This window comes from Oryzias latipes, chromosome 11, assembly GCF_053564925.1.
Source record: "Oryzias latipes strain Hd-rR chromosome 11, Olatipes_Hd-rR_3.1".
Classification (NCBI taxonomy): Eukaryota; Metazoa; Chordata; class Actinopteri; order Beloniformes; family Adrianichthyidae; genus Oryzias; species Oryzias latipes.
This window is the reverse complement of record NC_136247.1, coordinates 925,278-940,223: the sequence shown is the minus strand read 5'-3', so window position 1 is coordinate 940,223 and position 14,946 is coordinate 925,278. Positions and strand designations below refer to the sequence as shown.

At 38.6% G+C, this 14,946-nt stretch overlaps 2 long non-coding RNA genes across 3 annotated transcripts; both read right to left on the bottom strand.

The window, feature by feature from the left end:
* Positions 1–820: 820 nt before the first annotated feature.
* Positions 821–10,932, bottom strand: LOC144995504 (uncharacterized). 2 transcript variants are annotated; one of them, XR_013659060.1, is made up of 8 exons: positions 6,050–10,932; positions 5,777–5,935; positions 4,939–5,434; positions 4,769–4,862; positions 4,338–4,669; positions 4,088–4,259; positions 3,759–3,886; positions 821–3,635 (listed from the first exon to the last, which is right to left on the bottom strand). It is a non-coding gene; the product is annotated as an uncharacterized LOC144995504 (long non-coding RNA). The 2 variants fall into 2 exon arrangements; XR_013659059.1 differs by having other exon boundaries at positions 822–3,635; positions 4,939–5,458; positions 6,050–10,931.
* An 873-nt stretch (positions 10,933–11,805) lies between these two features.
* LOC144995505 (uncharacterized) lies at positions 11,806–14,946 on the bottom strand. Its single transcript, XR_013659061.1, has 2 exons — positions 12,955–14,946; positions 11,806–12,600 (listed from the first exon to the last, which is right to left on the bottom strand). It is a non-coding gene; the product is annotated as an uncharacterized LOC144995505 (long non-coding RNA).

The following is a 14,946-nucleotide window of genomic DNA, read 5'->3' as shown; positions in this document are numbered from 1 at the left end:
CACGTGCGGTCCCCAACACACACACACACACACACACCCACTCTGCAACACTAGACACCAAGAATGTGGAGAGATGGGGTTTAGTATTTTGGAGAGTTCTACTTGGTAATCATGTTTCCATGTTTGAGATCATCCCAAAGAAAGTCTCTGCTTCAACTCCTGCAGTGAAAGCTGCATCTAAATCTGACGCCGTGTTTCAATCTCTCTGACAGAGTTTGAAGCCAAAGCCCCCCCCCCCCCCCCCCCCCCCCCCCCTCTACCTGCTTTTCCTCTCTACCTGTTCAACTGTTCACATCCTCTGCAGCTGAGAGTTGTTTCCCCCGGCGCTCCTCCAGAGAGCACACAGAGAGCGCAAAATACGGTCATCATACACAGCAAATTCTACCAGGCCGATTCAACTCTACAGGAGTCAATTTCAACACTTATAAAGTGTCTATATGGGTCCACACCACAAAGTGTCAAAATAACTCTTTTGAAAGTGTTGAGCCTTTTACACTAAGATTGAGTTGTTTTTTTACTCTGTCAGTGTAAAGAATTTAACACTTTTCAACTCTGGTCAGTGTTTGATTTTTTCAACATTTGTACATAGAGTTAAAAATTAGCACTGTCGAGAGTTTTTTTATTAAACACCAAATAGAGTTACCAATTTGAATCTATCGTTTATTTCAACACTTTTGAAGTGTTTATATGAGTCCACACCAGATATTGTCAATTTAACTTTTTTGGGGGTGTTGGTAAATAAGCACAGTCATTGAAAATTGTCACAGACCTACAATAGGTGCATTAGATTACTAAAATAAAGAAACAGTGTTTAGTTGAAATGCATTTATTTTAACTGCACCACAAAAATTATAAAACAATCTTTAAAACAAAGCAGTATGGAACAATCCATACTCTTTCATTCTCATTAGCACATTGCTTATCAAAAGGTCTATAATAAGTAAGCTGGTCAATACAAATCACAGCTTATTTATCACTCTGCTCTTCAATGCAATATGCATGAAAGTGTTCATCAAAGTGCAGTGTGTTGACAGCACAACCTATTATAAAAGCATCGTTTTCATGCATTACAATAGTACAAATTTTCTTAAACTCAGGTAAATCATGGGATGTTCCAGTACACAGAAATAGACCAAGGTGGTATTCAGTACCATAATTTTTTAGCCAATTTGTAATTTGGACATTTGAAGATAAATTCAAATCTAGTATCTGACATAACAAATTTCCACCCTTCAATTTATCAAGAATTGTTGTTTTTAAAGGACCAAATTCATATCTTTTAAAACAATAGTTTTCAAAGTAAAAAGCCATTTGACGCTGGTGTTGTTTTGCCAAAGATTTAGGAAGATTTTTGAAATTTTTTACAGACTTTTTAAAAAATTTGTGTTTACCTTCGAATCGCATACACCACACATGAATAAGTGGACCAATCTTTTTCAAACATCTTGGATAATGGATCATTAGGTGGTGTTTAGGAATTAGTTTTTGAACATGTTATGGTGATCACAGATTAGATGTTTCAAATAGCATATCATGCCATCAGTAAGGACAGTTGAAAAAAACAATATCAACAATCTGCATCAAAAGAAGCAAAAAGTTCCAATATTTATTGTCCCTTTCAACTATGTCACCAAAGATGAGGGGAGTATTCTGGAGGGTACACCATGACTGAATAGCGTTTAAACCTAAGTGCTTGCTGCTGTCATCAATTTTTAACCCACTTGGTTTGTTTTTACGGTCCACGTGACCATAATTAAAACTGTTTATCCTGTCAAGTAATGTATTCATAGAGATATAACCACTTTTAATCAGGTACTGAAAAACCAACTTAAGCTCATACTGTACGACCCCTTCCAACAAATCATGCATTATATCAACAGCATAGTTGTCACTGCTATGAAAATATTCCAATGAATTGAGCACGCAATATTTTTTAACACCATAAATGGAAGGAAGAGCAGGATCTTCCCTAAGAGCATTACAATGTTCAACAAGAAGATCTCTAGAACGCAGAACGAGGCTAGGATTATTTTCAGTGAACACTGGTTGAATTTCTTCTTTGTTTGTTAGACAGAACCTACACCAGTGGGTTGCACTAAATGATTCAACAAAACCTAACAAGCTATTTAAAGCAAGATTATCACCTTTAACCTGAATTACAGTGCCAAACAATGGTTCTTTAAGGAAAGGAAGTTGGATTCCTTTAGTTTCTAAAATTTTTAAATCATCAATTAAAGGTTTCAAAACCATATTTTTTTAAATCTTCAGTGTAGAAAAGAACTGCTAGATGTATATTCATCAACACAGAGTTTAATTTGGGCGGAAGGCTTTTTATGGTAAAATAAACACAACCAAGTTTGTGGATGCTCTTTTTGGACCCCAATGGATTAGCCATTTCAAAGTCGTCATAATATAGCAAAATCTGTAAAGCATACTTCTGCTTTGAAAATAGAGGATGGTTTTGAAAATAGAATCCGTCACTTGTGTCAATGTATGTCCCACTTTTTCTGCATTTCTCCTGTAAGAAACCCTCCCTTATTTCACTATTTTTGAAAATTGAATTTAACGTGCCTAAAATTGGTATATATATGTATTTGTCTGTAACAGGAATTTGACTGTAAACACCTGTTTTTCTACTTCTGCGTGTATCCAATCTCACACCAAGAACAAATTCTTTAGGGTCAACTATTTCCCATTTTTCAGCATAATATTTTTCTCTTTTTTTCTCAGTATTAAATGAAGTAAACGGATTATTTAATTGGTTTAAACTAAGCTCAACTTTTTTGTAAATGTCAGATTTTTTATCTTCAGAAGAAAATGTCTGAAACGCTGCTTCACGTGCTTGCATATGTACATCATTGACAACTTCCTCCATTGAGGAAATTATTGTTTGGACTGTATTTTCAGATAGACCTGATGCTTGTAGTTGAGCGACAATTGAGCCACACATTCCAACAAGAGGGTTTTGTGTAACATTTGTAGGAACCTGCAGCATAGATGCTGAAGTTGTTGGCTGATCAACAGCAATATCTTCAGCAGATTAATGCGTCATTTCCTGATTAGATATAACTGTCCACTAAACTGACAACTGTGTACAGTTTTAAGATGCTTTCTGAATCCACTGTATGTACAAAAAGATGAAATACATCCTAACTCCCCACATTTTACACGCAAATTTTTTGCTGGGTATAAACCATGAAAGAACTTTAAATGCTTGCAAAGATTTGAACAAGTTTTGTGGTGCATTTTACAAACAAAACACGAGAACATTCTCAATCTGTTAGCGGTGTTCTGACCTTAAATCTGGTGTCATGCTAACGCTCTTGCAGAAGTCGTGCTCTCAGTTCCTTGACTCGTGGGCTTTCTTTTGTGTTTCCAACATCAATGTTATACACTGTGGTTTGGATAAATGCGTAGAAACTGGAGAGGGCTTCATCATAGGAGATGCTGAAGACAAAATGTGCTTTAAACAGCACATCAAATGCAGCCACTGATGTCAAGGCACTGCATGGGATTGGTTTCTGGTCCACCATGATGAAGAACCTCCGGATTTCTTTTCTTTGCTCCCCAACACAGAGTAGGAAGGGCTGCCTAACATCAACTTTCTCCAAAAATGTATTGAGACTGGCTCCTTCCTGCAGTTAAAGACAAAGATGTAATGCTTGAATATTTGCATTTTTTTAAAACAAAGAATAAGTAGCATACAACACCAACACACAGACATTGTTAATTTTGATATGTATGCTAACGGAACACACCTTTACAAATCTTACAAGACGGTGGGCTGCCTGTGCTGAGCTGATTTTGGCTGATTTCTTGTGGCCTTTGGATGTAGGAGGCAAGAGATGCAGCAGCCGCAGAAGAGCTGATGTATCACTGTCCCAGCCTTAAATAAAAAGTACATTTTTAAAGTACCTATTGGTATAAAAATATTTTCATCACAATTTTCTTTATCTATTTTGAATAGATCTAAATTCTATGACTTTATTGACAAAGAAAGAGAAAATATCTAACCAAGCCTAAATTGACAGAACCCCTGTAACAAATTCATAAAGCTGCAACTGTTTAATAAACTGCCCATGTTTACCAAAGTAATTCTCAGCTTTGGGGTCCATAGATGCCAGTAACTCCTCTAGGTAGGAACTCGATGGAAGACGCTGGCTTGCAGCAATCACTTTGTTCTTGAAATAGGATGGCCACTTTGCCAGAAACCTTCCTGATACTTCATCCCCAAACATCATGGAAAAGTCCTGGTCGATCTTTGAAGAAACAAACATGAAACCTAATAGGTAGGATTCAAATGTTCTAAATTTTTGGAATAAACTAATGATTCTTACCAACTCTGGCGTGTCAAGGAAACGAGGGAAGACTTCAAAGACTGACAATGTTGCATCTTGGTCATGAATCAGCTTCTGTCTGTACTCAAAGGTGGCTCTCATCTTCTCTTTAATCACAGATTTATCTGTAGAGTGTCTTATATAGAGAGAGCCTCTCTGCACTCCTCACCAAACAGCTGTCCATCTATTAACAAAGAATCTCTTTTGGTTCTTGGACTTTCCTGGTAGTCAGGCCTTGAACGCAAATGAGCGCCAACATTGGTGTTTCGCTGGACCGTCTTCAGTCTCCAGGCAAGATAGCCAGTATTGGCGTCCGGATCATAATAATGTTCCTGCATTTAGATGAATAAACACACATGGACAGTCACACAAAAGTTACAAAAGACTATTACTACGATAAAACGTGGACAACAAAAGTCTACAGAACTTACAAATCCATTTTTTGAATATGGATCTTGAAGACAGGGAAAAAGGGTCACAATGCCCAGAGCATAGCTGGTGCGAGCACTTATCGGTGGAATCCTCCTATTAAACGAAGATACAGCACTGATTATTTACATTGTTTCTCAACCACATTCCACTGTAGTGCATGATACCTTACCCATATGCAGATGTCATGTCTGCAACCAGAATATTCACCATCTGCCTTCGTGTTGCATCTGACAGAGTTTTAGTTTTGTCATACTCCTTGAAGATTTCCTCTCCCTTTGGGTTGGACCTTAAGGCTGAATGAACCATCTGGAAACAAAACATAAATAAATAATACAACTCATTCCCACATACTAACAAACATGTGCATTTAAAAACAAACATACTTAGTAAAGCCAATTATTTGAGGAAAAATGTGTATCATGATCAAATATAATTTAACACCAGTGTTACAATTTTTAATTGAAGATGTATTTATCAAATGGTTTAACACTTTTCCTGCTTAGCTTCATCCTGGTCCATCTCTCTCACGTCCTTTCTTTTGTTTTGCACTGATGGGAGGATCATAGTTGAATCTGATGAAGTGGAAGATGCTGAAGAGTTTGATATGGAAACTGGTGATGGTGGGGGGGCTGATAATGATTCTGGATCTGTTGATTGTGATTCTTCTGCGGTCAAATTAATTGTAAGATCTAAAATGAACAAAAGCAAGAGCAGAACAGACATGTTCTTCATATTTTAAGATAAATTAAAACTTTAATCACATTAATAAACATGACAAAAAATAATTCAGAGAAGCAATTTAACATGCATCAACAAAATATACATTTTATATACCAGTTATTAAAACTGCATCACTTTAGTGCAATAAAACGAATACAAACATTTTATTATATCATATCAGTGCTAGAACAGTTCAGCTAAATAAATAAAAATACTAGTTTGATGAAACAGTATGTAAAGATTATTATAATTTTTTTTTCTAAATAAGGAAGACTACCGGTACTCACCCAACACTGGCTGCTGCTTGTATTTGACTTTAAAGTTTTTGACCCCAGACTTCAACAGCTCATCAAATATGTCCTCATCCACTTCTGTTCCAGACTGATCCATCAGAACAAGCACTCCTTCAGTCAGGAGCTGAACATGCAGACTATATATGTCCGCTACTGGAAAAAAAAAATGCAGACAGTGGAAGTTATAAATAACAATCCATAATGCCTTGATCCGAAAACTGACCACTATGTATGGTTGATTTAAGTAAAAAATAAAATGGCACAAACCATCTTGAAGAAAGCGGGTAAAGTCGAAGCATTCTTCACTGCGTGGAACTTTGACATATTTTTGAACTCCACCATATTCCACACATCCCAGCATATCCTGTGTTTAAATAAAGGGCGTAGAGATTAACTATGTATGCGTTGAACGTACTTCAAAATTTAATAACCCGATGAGAGTCCACCATAGCGCGGCTTGACTGTGGGATTTTTTTTACAAGCGAGGTTAGCTAAACGTCATGCTAACATTTCACAAAGTGTGCACAACCACCAAACATCAAGTTCAACTTCATTAAATTTTATTTGCTTAACTAAAAATGTGCTTGTGTCGTTTACCATGGCCGCAGTTAATTACTACAGTGTTGTAACGCATGATTTTAATTCGACGCCTCCGTCCTGTACTACAGCTAATTTGCGTGGCTGACATGTATCCGCGTTTAATACCGACATAAAATCTGATGCAAACAAATGAAAATCGATCAATTTACAACAAGGTAAACCTTAAAACCACGGCTTCCAACGGTGTTCGCATGCAGTCCGAGCAGTGCAGAGGGCGGTAAAATGTACACTTCAGGTGTTACAGGAAATGTGGGAGTTTAGAGTGACGACCTCAAAGTTAAAATTCTCATAATGACACTGACAGATTTATTTTGGAAACACGTTGATTTGACACTCATTTTCAACCACTATTTTTTAGTTTAGTGTTGAATATATGGGATGCAACTCAACAAAGAGTTAAATTAACTCTTATATTACTAAAATTTGATCAACACTCCAAAATCAACTATTTTGAATTTGCAGTGTAGGTTGACACGATAGTCGGGGCGCTCCAGCCGAGCACACGGAAGAAAGAGCCCATAGAGCGGGTTAAGAAAATGAATGAAAGAAGGCTGGAACTGACCCTAAAACCGCCCAAATTATGCAAACCCGGCCAAAGCCATTTTTACCCGCAAATTTAGAACCAAAACCGCCCAATCTGGCAACACTGCTGCTAGCTTCTCTTGTAGAAAAAACATGCTCCCTCCACAGCTCACTGTGACGTTACTTTCTGTTAGGTAGTTAGCCGCTCAGCCCAGTGGAAATTTCAGAATAAAAGCACTTCAATTGCTTTATTTCCATTGTGAGTTAATGTGTTGTGAGGTAAGTTAATGTGTTGTGTTGTGAGTTATTGTGTTGTGAGTTATCGTGGTCTGTTGTGAGTTAATGTGTTGTGTTATGAGTTAATTTGTTGTGTGTTAAGTTAATGTGTTGTGTGTTAATTTGTTGTGTGTTGTGTGTAAAGTTAATTTGTTGTCTTGTGACCCTTCTGGGCCACCGTAGCAAAGCAGCTAAAATCAAACCAAGTTTTGTATTTATTTTTGTCATTGTGGCGACCAGCGTGTTTAAAATGTCTGCAGCAGAAAAAAAATGTTTGAGCTCTGACTCTGTCCAGCAGGAAGTAACACTTTTTCACGATTAAGATTTGAATGTGAACAATTGTTTTATTTTCATGAATAAATGTTTAAATACATAGAGAATAAAGCATTTATCGTGAGTAATTTTGTTTTTTACGTAAAAATCTTTTAAATAAGACACTGTGAAAATTAACATCAAAGTTAAAAATGTTTCTTCTGCTAAACACATTGAGTATTCTGTGGTGAGCCATCATTCTTTTGCTTATTACTGCTGTTAATCTATTCCAAAACACTTGTGCAGCATAAAATAATGTGCTTTAAATCTTTTTTGTTTTGTTTTTAACAAACAGATCTTAAAGAAAATCAAACTTTTTACCAACATTTTGCTCTGGAGGATTCAAAGATCACACAGGCCTGTTGATATAATGTCAGCAGACAAACTTTACAGTTTATTTGACAGTTTCAGGAGATCCTCAGCCATAAATTCACACATTTGATTAAATCAAACGTTAATCAACCATATCAAAGAAATAAAGAAAGTATGAATGATTTTTAAAATGATTCAAACTGAATTGTTCTTTAGCCAAAGAGGCTGGGTTGAGGGTAAAATGAGCTGGTTTGGTAGCAGACACCATATTAGGCGATTTGATTGGCTAGAATCAGCAGCTGTTTGATGGCACATATGTCACACTAAACTGAAACTTATGTGAGCAAAATCAGAGATCGAAAAAAAAACAAATGAGACAACACGTGTGAAAACATTTGTTTTGCAAAAGCAAAAGATTTTTTGAAAGCAAAAGCAAAATAAATTGAGAGCAAATATTTAATATTTTCATTTGCAACTTAGAAAGTTTTGTGTGCAATGTGCTGGCGTAAATGTCACTCCATATAAAAGGGGCAGATCCATGTTTTCTATTTTATTTCAGACAGTCGGATGGACGGACAGAGTTAGGTCAACTTAAGTTTTCAGGGGGAACTCTTCTATTACAGTAACCACGAGACATGATTGCATGGCACAGATGTGTTTTGTCCTGCTGGGATTTAGTTATTGATCATGAACTGAAACTCTGAATGGTGTCTTCTTACCATTAAGATGGAAGAGGCTCTAGTGCCCACAGAGAACTAAGTAATGGGTTGAAAGCCGCATGCAGCCACTTTTGTTTGATTACCGCGAAGGGGGGTCTAAGGGCAGGGATGCCCAGTTTAGTTTAGTCTGTTTAGTTAGTTAAGTTTAGTATGTTCCTATTGAATTCTATGTATTCATTATCCTTTTGATTTTATGCCTACTTTACAATTACTGGTACGCAGCCCATTGAGACGACAGTTGTGATTTTGTTCATTTGTGTTGTTTCAGTGGAAACAACAATACATCTGTGAAGACCAAAACTTTGGAACAATTTTCTGAGAGAGGGGCTGCATAATGGAAGGAAATAACAAATAGTCCAGATTTATTCTGCATATGTTGCCTCTTGGGGATGTCATCAGGAGACAACTTGTCTCACTTCACTTCCCACTTTGTTTTGGGAAGTGATAAAGACTCATCTGAGAGTACGATTATTTTATATATCTTAGAGAGAAGTTTCTTTCTCGAAGTTATTTTCATTGAATCTGTTACTGCAGGTGGAAGATGTAGATTTATTGTAATTGCAGAAATTTCAGCTTCGATTGAAGATTTAAGTTGTAGACATTCTAAAAATTGACATTACACCCAATTTAAAATAGCTGCATTGGCTTCCTGTGCATTTCAAAAATTGATTTTAAAATTATTTTAATGGTTTATAAATGTTTTAATAGTCTTGGGCCTTCTTGTTTAACCCTTGTGCTATCTTGGTTGACCCCACCCTTACTTTAACATGTTCTCCCTACCATGACAAAGGTGGATAAAGGTGGAAAGATTTCATGTAATCCATGGACACCTGTGAAGATCACAAATCATTGAAGAAAAAAGGTTCAGAGCACTGTCTAGTGGGTCTAGATGACCCAACTCCCAATGGTAAAGTGCCTAGGATAGCACAAGGGTTACATCATCTCCTTTCAAGTATGGACCCTCATGGACCCTGAGGTCGTCCATGGCTGGACTTTTAGTTTGTAACAATCCACCCTCCACTCAGCGAGGGGAACGTCACAACGCCGTTTTACGGCTAGGGCATCAAATATTAAGTCAATCTGCCCTCTAATATTAACAGTAAACACTCATGCAGCCATCTATTCTGTTTGCATTTGTCTGCGTAAAAAATGATAAACTTTACACGGATAAACACCACGCCCAACACTCAAAATACAAGCATCCGGATTTCCCAAAGTCCATAATATATACAAAATCCACAGTTGAAACCAAAGTCCTGCAGTCTTGCTAACAAAAAAGAAAATGTTCTGGAGGAAAATGAGTTTTTGCTTCACTCGCTGGAACGCGTTCCACCTGTCAATGAAACTGCCGTCGGGCCAGCCGTCATTCAGATCTGCGGTGTCAAATGAGCCGCTCCTACATTTGTACTGGTCACGCATTCAGAGCTTTACAGGAACTGAACAAACACGTCTGGAATCCATTTCTATTTTCAAAATGAATTAAATCTAAATTTGAATTAAAAATAGTCATGAATGAAAGAAGAAAATACATACTATTCTTATAATAATCAAATAATTTTCTTTAAGAAAAAAAGGCCGACAAAAGATTGGGGTGTATAAACATTCTCCCAACCAAATAGCCAGTTTATTTATGTTAATTGTAAATTTAATTTATTTTTTCACATGTGGACATGTTATCATGTATGATTTGAGAATCAGTACAAACAATTCATGATTTAAATGTCCAAAACTGTTAGGTATTTGTCATTTCATAGCATCTTATGACAGAGATACTATGTTTGAGACACTGTAGTTTAAGATTTCGAAATAATCCAGGCTATCAGCTCTTCTTATTCTCTTCAGAACTATTTTGACTACTCAGACTGACATTTCCAGAAAATCTGAGTTAAGGTTTGAAATCCCAAATATTTATGTTTTCCTTGGTCAAACATAGCAATGGATTTCAATACCAGTATTCCCAATTCCTGTAAAAAAGGTTATCCTGACCATTCTCCAAGTTAATCCAGAGTATTTTCCCTTCTTGTTTTAAAAAAATCCTGAGGAATCATTTGTTATACATTAAATAATTATTTCTGTGGTCCATCCATCTTCCTCCGCTTATCCGGGACCGGGTCGCGGGGGCAGCAGTCTAAGCAGAGATGCCCAGACTTCCTTCGCCCCAGCCACTTCCTCCAGCTCCTCTGGGGGGACCCCGAGGTGTTATCAGGCCAGCCGAGAGACGTAGTCTCTCCAGCGTGTCCTGGGTCTTCCCCGGGGCCTCGGCCCAGTGCGACATGCCCGGAACACCTCTCCAGGGAGGCGTCCAGGAGGCATACGGACTAGATGCCCGAGCCACCTCAACTGGCTCCTTTCGATGTGGAGGAGAAGCGGTTGTACTCCGAGCCCTCCGCGGGTGAGCTTCTCACCCTATCTCTAAGGGAGTAAGCTCATTTCAGCCGCTTGTATTCGGGACCTCGTTCTTTCGTCATGACCCATAGCTCATGACCATAGGTGAGTATTGGAACGTAGATCGACCGGTAAATTGAGAGCTTTGCTTTTTGGCTCAGCTCTCTCTTCACCACAACGGACCGATACAGCGACCGCATAATCTCACGCTCCGGTCTTCCATCACTCGTGAACAAGACCCCCAGATATTTAAACTCCTCCACCTGGGGTATGGATACTCCACCCACCGAGAGATGGCAAGCTACCTTTCTCAAGAACCATGGATTTAGCGGTGCTGACCCTCATCCCAGCCGCTTCACACTCGGCCGCAAACCGCCCCAATGCACGCTGGAGGTCCTGGCTCGAAGAAGCCAACAGGACAACATCATCTGCAAAAACCAGATCCCCTCCGGCCCCTGGCTGCGCCTAAAAATTCTGTCCACGAAAACTATGAACAGAACCGGTGATAAAGGGCAGCCCTGCCAGAGTCCAACGTGGAGCGGGAACAGGTCTGACTTACTGCCGGCTATGCGAACCAAGCTCCTACTCTGGTCATACAGAGACCGGACAGCCCTCAGTAAGGCTCCCCGGACCCCATACTCCCAGAGCACCCCCCACAGGATACCACGAGGGACGCGGTCGAACGCCTTCTCCAAATCCACAAAACACATATGGACTGGATGAGCGAACTCCCACAATCCCTCCAGCACCCTAGATAGGGTGTAGAGCTGGTCCACTGTTCCACGACCAGGACGGAAACCGCACTGTTGTTCCTGAATGCGAGGTTCGACTATCAGACTATTTTAATACTTCAAATAAACATTATAGACCACAAGAAACAGAAATTGCGAACACAAATTGTTTTAAATTATTTTAATAATGATTTCTTTTCTGTCCAAAGGTAAAATGAAATAGATTGTAACTTCAAGTAAAACATACAAGCGATATTGTCATGGTGCCTCTGGCAGCTCTCCTCCCCCTCTCCTCTCTGCTCCTCTCCTGACTCTAACCAGCTGTGGCCACTCATCTCATTACCCTCCAGACCATCATAAGGAGATCCAGAGCCAGCATTCATCGCCCGTTCGTTGCCCCTGATGGTACACAGCCTGGTCACTAAGTTATTCATAGCTCATGTGTTTATGCTCTTGTCCAACCTCGTCTTACGCCTCATATTCAGGACTTCTAAACCACGAGTGTTCGCCTGAGTTTCCCAACTTCCTGAGCCGAAATTCCTCATGGATTTTCAGGAATCATCCCGTCACACCACGAGCCATTGGTCAACCTTCAGTCACGCCACCAGCCACTATTCAGCTTCCTGCCTCGCCACGACTCCAAGCCACGCCGGATCAAAATAAATCTTACTACTTGCCTCATAACTGACCTGTGTTTTCCTTCCGGGGTCTGCCTCGCCTAGCAAGTCATGACAGATATAAAAGATTAAAAAAAAATAACTTCACTATAAACAAGATTAGAATTCCACACAATTTGGAATTTACACTCAAAAAAAATGAAACATACTACAACAATAACATATTGACAATTTTTTTGGAGTCTACAGACAGCAATTCCAGTCTCCAATTCTTGCATTGTCTGTGTTTCGTCCATTTGTAGACACTGCGCATGGAACCAACGAGAACAAGTGTCGCACTGAATCTATGAAAGAGAAAATAATTAAAGTGTTATTGTCAAGACATACAGATTATGAGATGTCAGCAGTAATGTTTATGCGATTTGGGAGATTAAAGGTGTAATCTGTAATCAGTATCCAAAATAATTTTGTTTACTAATTTATAATAAAATATAACAAAATGGAAAATGAAATAATAACTAACCAAGTTAGTTAAGTCAGGTCCGGGTCCTCGCAGTTTCACCGATGCAGACAATGCGCAATATTAGTAATATCAGTAATCCTACTGCTGTAAACGGCTTCGTTTGTAGAAATTTAATCAACTTTTTTATTATTAATGATTAAAAGCCTATTAGTATATGTATTATAGTTTATCACACCTGAAGCTTGGTGGAGTTTGAGGGCCAAGGGTTTGCGCTCCTTCTCATTGTCTTTTCGTGATGTTCCAAATTCCATTTCTGGCATTTGAGGAAAGGCCTCCATCACCGCCTTTGCCATCTGAACAATGTTATAATGGGTTAAAATAATTCAGCATGCGGAGTTCATAGGGTGGCTTCGGACTAGTTGTCCAGAGTTACCGGTTTGGTTCTAGGTCCTGGGCTGTGGCTCACCAAAAATAATCACCTGAACTAAATAGAAATAATAGGTCCCAGTTCTGTGTGCACACAAATAATAATTCATTTCAATAATTCATTTCCTAACATCACTAATGAATAAAGCTAATTATGTTATAAATAAGTGTCATCTTCCATAAATGCAAAATTGGTTCCTGATCAAAATAACAATAAAATATAAACTTATTCATTAGCCAGTTCATTTATCATATTAATCACATTAATCATATTAATCACAATTTAAAGTGCATAGATAATGCTGATCCACAATGACATGAAGATCATTTCATCAATTTAAAGGTTTCAACCAACATGTGGACCATGAAAATGCATGCATGTAACAACATCACAGTCAATAGAAAATTGGCCCTAAGTTACATTTCAAATAAATTAACATATGGAGAAAGTTGGCTTAAACACATTGCTAACCGTTCCATGTAAAGTAATGGAACAGCTCCGATAAGCTAATCCCACAAGACACTATGAAATGTTACGCTAAAATAAGCGCCAGCTCACTCACCAGTTCCGTTCTCTTAATTTCGTGTTGCGCGCTCTTCTCTGGACAAATTGGCACCAGTAGTCGGCTCCTATGTTCCGACGTTAGTTACGTTAGTTTTCAGAATGTTTATAGTGAAATGACGAAAAAAAAACAGTTAACGTACCTCCAGCTAAACACCTGAGACTTCCAAACACGCTTCTTCCGGCAACCTTCCCACAGCTGTTTTTAATGGGTTCTAATTGTACGAGTCACATGACCGTGAGACGCACCGACGCACGCAGTGTGGTGACGTCATCACGCAGGAGATGCGAGAGGAGACTAAACGCAATTTTCCCACCCGGGTTACATGCAGGTAGTGACAGAAGAGGGTTACGGTTACTTTATGTAATGTCATAATGAAATAATGGTACTGCCAAAACACATTGAAAACATATATCATGCAGCAGCAAGTTCTACACACCTGGGTGGACATGTCCTCTGCACTCTGAGCAGAGGACATGTTGCACTGAGATGTTTTCGTGTGCATACCCATGTTCTATAGAGTCCACTGCTGATGGAGCCTGAGAAATAGGGCTGTCCAGTGGTTTCTTGACATAAAATTGGAAGCATTATTATAACCTTTATGTTTTATAGCTCTGTGGTACCAAAATATTATAACATGTATTATATAGCGGCTGGGTAGCTCGGTTGGTAATGTGAGAGGCTACCAGGGTTCAATTCCAAGGGGGCAATTATCATTACCAATGGTGAGCAATTAACTTCACCATGTGGGCCCTTAGGCAAGACCCTTGACGCTACTGCCTCCCGAGCGCGGTTAGACTGCAGCTCACCGCTCCCCCAGGGGATGGGTCAAATGCAGATTAGAATTTCCCCATTGTGGGATAAATAAAGTATCAATTATAATTATTATGAATCCATTTAAGGGAAAATTATTTTCAGAAAATTGTATCACCACAATTTCATTATCTAAAATAATGATAATAATAATTTATAGACAATATGATAGTCTACATTCTTCTTTGAAACAACACAGTTCACAATAACTTTGGGATATTGTGAAAGACTCAGTGGATGTCAAATGGGCGTGTGTTTCACTTATAGATTTTGGGGATAGGGTGGTAATAGTATTGGGGTTTACCTTGTTTTGTGTATTGTACACAATTCTCTTCAAACAAAATATAAAATATCCCAATATTATTGTGGACGGTGTTTATTCAAAGCAAAAATTACCTGGGTAGGACCTTCTGGGCCTCGCGAGC